Source organism: Oryctolagus cuniculus, chromosome 3 (assembly GCF_051225735.1).
Source record: "Oryctolagus cuniculus isolate XC-2025 breed Fujian yellow rabbit chromosome 3, ASM5122573v1, whole genome shotgun sequence".
NCBI classification, from domain to species: domain Eukaryota; kingdom Metazoa; phylum Chordata; class Mammalia; order Lagomorpha; family Leporidae; genus Oryctolagus; species Oryctolagus cuniculus.
The window spans coordinates 20879888-20884289 of record NC_142869.1 but is presented as its reverse complement, the minus strand read 5'-3'; the positions used below and the strand labels follow the sequence as shown (position 1 = coordinate 20884289).

The 4402-nt window shown below is 43.9% G+C and overlaps 1 long non-coding RNA gene across 1 annotated transcript; it reads left to right on the top strand.

Moving 5' to 3' along the window:
• Positions 1-16: 16 nt before the first annotated feature.
• Positions 17-1987, top strand: LOC138848929 (uncharacterized). The gene is made up of 2 exons (XR_011387110.2): positions 17-147; positions 786-1987. It is a non-coding gene; the product is annotated as an uncharacterized LOC138848929 (long non-coding RNA).
• The last annotated feature ends 2415 nt before the right edge of the window (positions 1988-4402 follow it).

Sequence of the window (4402 nt, the reverse complement as noted above, 5' to 3'; positions counted from 1 at the left end):
TAATTTTTCCTTTAAACTGGAGATTTTCATTCTGTCATTATAGGTACTTTGGTCAAATAATGCTTGTCTCACTCCTGCGTACATACTGCCCTGCCGAGAGGGCAGTGATGGTTCCTTTGTGGACTGATCTTTGAGAGCAACCAACCGGTGTGTGACGCTGTTTGGGAGGCTGGGATGGTGCCCCTTACCTGATAGAGTTAATCTTGCTGGAATAGCTCTTCCCTTCTGGGGTATAGAGCCGGTGAATGGGAGAGACTTCTAGAAGTGAAGAAGTGATGCTTGAAGCATTCTGTTATGGACTGTAATTTTTCTCACCCAAGGAGTTCAGGACTTAGAGCATGTCTCCAGAGTTGTTTCCAGGCCTGTCAGCAGGACACAGCCAACTCTTGCTTTTGGCTTCTTTGTTCAAGGGTATTAAGTGGCCTGTGACTGTTGCAGTGGGGGTACAGGGCAAGGAGAGATGTTGGTAACCTTCAGAGCACACCTTCCGATCTGCCCCCTATTTCTGCTACTCAGTGGCGTGGGGATATACAAAGGTATGGCTGTCAGCAGCCTAAGGAAAACATTTGGAACAGCCACCATAGAATGAAGTGAGATTTTCCTTCTTTGCTGAAACATTATAGAATTTAATTTATGGAAAAATGTTTCAATGCATTGTTTCTAAAGCAGAACAAATAGAAAATGTGAACGCCACAATTTACCTAGCTTAATTGACATATAGAACACGGCACTCTTAATCAGAAGTATACATGTTCTTTTTTAAAAAATATATTTTTATTTCACAGGCACAGAAGCAGCGAGATGTATCATCCATTCACTGGTTCACTTCTCAGATGCCTGCAACAGCCCAGACTGGGCCCCCATTGTGAATACCAGAACCTAAATATTTTAGCCATCATCTGCTGCCTTCCAAGGAAGCTGGAAATTGAAGTGGAGCCATGACTCCAGTGTGGGAGGCAGGTGTCCCAAGTAGTGTCTTAACCACTGTGCCAAATGCCCCTACGTGCTCTTTTTAATTGCATCTGAAAACATTTACCAGAAATGATTCATCAAGCAAGCCTCAGTATTTTTCAGAAAAAAATTAGTAGAGTGTTCTCTGACTGTAGTGGGATTAAGCAAGGAAAAGGAAAATTAATTGAAAAGTCCCTAATTGTTCAGGCATTAAGAATTGTAGATAACTCATGGGTCAAACAAGAAGTCACAAAGGAAATTGGAAAATGTTTTGAATTGGTTGATAGTGAAGATACAACATGTAAAAACCTATGGTATACAGCTGAAGTGCTTTTTAAAATATATATGTATGTATATACATATATTTTTGTGTGTGTGTATACATATATTTGAAAGGCATAGTCACAGAGAGAGAGATCTTCCATTAGCTGGTTTGCTCCCCAAATGGCCACAATGGTTAGGAATGGGCCAAACCAAAGCTAGGAGCCTCTTCAAGTTTCCCATGTGGGCCTTCACTGCTTTCCCAGGCATATTAGCAGGGAGCTGGATTGGAAGTGGGGCATCTAGGACTCCAACCAGTGCCCATATGGGATGCCAGGATCACAGGTGGTGGCTTTACCTGCCACGCTACAATGCTGACCCCCAGTAAAGTGTTTTAAAAACAAACAGGGTTGACATTTAGCCTAGCTGTTAAGATACCCACATTCTCTAAATGGTACTTGGGTTCAGTACCTGACTCCAGCTTCCTGCAAGTGCAGACACTGGAGGCAATAGTAAAGTATCAAGTAATTGGATTACTGCCATTCATATGGAAGACCTGAACCAAACTCCAGCCAGCCCCTGGCTTTGACCTGGCCCAGTCCCAGCTATCATGGGCATTTGGGGAGCGAACCAGTGGGTGGGAACTGTGTTATCTGTCTATGCCCCTCATGTGAATAAATTCTAGGAACTAGGTAACTTTAAAATCTGCACATTAAAAAAGAAAGGCTAAATGTAATCTTTGTCATGTCAGAAATATTCAAAAATACAAGAAAAACATTTTCAAAAATTAGGAAACAAATGTACTATAAAATCAATAAAAGGAAGTCAGTTCCTTGAAAACAAAATTGGGAGCTGGCAGTGTGGCATAGCAGGTAAAGCTGCCATCTGCAGTGCTGGCATCCCATATGGGCATCAGTTCAGGTCCTGGCTGCTCTACTTCCAATCCAGCTCTCTGCTATGGCCTGGGAAAGCAGTACAAGATTGTCCAAGTCCTTGGGCCCCTGCACCCACATGGGAGACCCAAAAGAAGCTCCTGGCTTCAGATGAACGCAGCTCCAGCCATTGTGGCCATTTGGGGAGTGAACCAGCAGATGGAAGACCTTTCTTTCTCTGCCTATCAAAAAAAATTGAGAGCAGGTGCCACAGCTCACTTGGCTAATCCTCCACCTGCAGTGCCGGCACCCCGGGTTCTAGTCCCAGTTGGGGCACTGGATTCTGTCCCAGTAGCTCCTTTTCCAGTCCACCTCTGCTGTGGCCTGGGAAGGCAGTGGAGGATGGCCCAAGTGCTTAGGCCCTGCACCCACATAGGAGACCAGGAGGAAGCACCTGGCTCCTGCCTTCGGATCAGCACAGCGCGCCAGATGTAGCGGCCATTTGGGGGGTGAACCAACGGAAGGAAGACCTTTTTCTCTGTCTCTCTCACTGTCTAACTCTGCCTGTCCAAAAAAAAAAAATTGATACCCTCTTAGCAAACTGATCAGAAAAAATAAAAAAACAGTATAAGTAGAGAAAAGTACATTACTCCTGACTTAGAGTCATCAATCTTATAGAAACTTCCAGATAATAAAAAGGGGAATGAATCCCACCTAATTCACTTTGGAAGTTGTAGAACCCAGCCGCTAAAACCTGGCAAGAACATCACCAGGAAGAAACACCATTTTCTTCCATGAAATCATGGAAATTCCCAGACAAAATAAGCACAAGATTGATTCATGAGAACCAGTCAATGCATTTCACATAAAAGTCACACAGCTTAGATATTTTTAAAAGAAAGAAGATCAGGAATAAAACATTCTTAATATGATCTAAAAATATGAACATAAACCCTACAGTAAACCTCCCAAATATTGGAGTCATTCTTAAAATGAGGACTGAGACAGGATGTTCATTATCACCTCCACTTACAGGTGGCCAGGGTGATCGAAACAAAAGTTACAAAGGGGAAAACTTGCTGACAACATAGTCTGTCTACATAGATGAGCCAAAAGAACCTACTCTTAGAATTATTGAGTGAATTTAGCAAGGTCACAGAATAAAGAGTAAAAATTTAAAAATTACATGTTTATCCAATATATAAAATAGCATAAGAAATCAGGGACTAGAAACCTGAAAAGGTGTGCAGAACAAAACCTTTATATTGAAAAACGTTTTTGAGAGACATAAATGGAGGGATACTATCTTCGTGGGTCTTACCTTCTTGTTCTCTGGGGGTTTTTTAATGCTTCCTTGTTGCCTACCTCCTCTTAATAAGTTAGGTAGCGTAACTGGGACTCTCTTAATTTTTGCTAGATTAGAAGAATGGCTATGTACTATCTGATCTTTTTATTTTCACTTTGCTTGAGAGACAGATCTCCATGCCAATTTACTCCCCAAATGCTCACAACAGGGCTGGGCCGGGCCAAAGCCAGGAGCGCAAAACTCAATCCAGGTCTCCTACATGGGTGGCAAGGATTCAGGTACGTGAGCTGTGACTGCTGCCTCACAGGATACACACTGGCAAGAAGCTGAGTTGGAAGCATAGCAGGAACTTGAACCAGGCACTTTGATATACGATGTTCCAGAGTCCCAAGTGGCTTTTAACCTCAGAGCCAGACACTGTCTGCCCGTCTTAGCTCTTGGTGTTAAATATCCTGCCTTAATTGTACATGTGGCCTCATATTCATGAATTTTTAGAAAAATACTTATTTGAAAGGCTGCCAGAGGGAGAGGAAGAGACAGTGCTACTTACTGATTCCCTGAATGATCAGAATAGCCAGGTGTGGGCCAGGTTCAACTCCATCCTGATCTTCCACTTGGGCAGCAGGCTCCCAGGTGTTGGAGCCATTCTCTGCTGTCTTCAGGGCTTTAGTAGGGAACTGTGCTAGAAATGGAGCAGCAGGGCCGGCGCTGTGGGCCAGTGGGCTGAAGCTCCAGCCTGCAGCACCGGCATGCTATGTGGATGCTGGTTCTAGTCCTGGCTGCTCTGCTTCTAATCCAGTTCCTTGCTAACCTGCCTGGGAAAGCAGCGTAGGATGGCGCAAGTCCTCAGGCCCCTGCACCCATGTGGGAGCTATGGATCAGTTCAGCTGTGGCTGTTGCAGTCTCTTGGGAAGTGAATCAGCAGGTGGAAGACCTCTCTCTACCTCTCTGTAACCCTGTCTTTCAAATACCTAAAATCTTTTAAGAGAAAAAGGAGCATCTGAGACTTGAA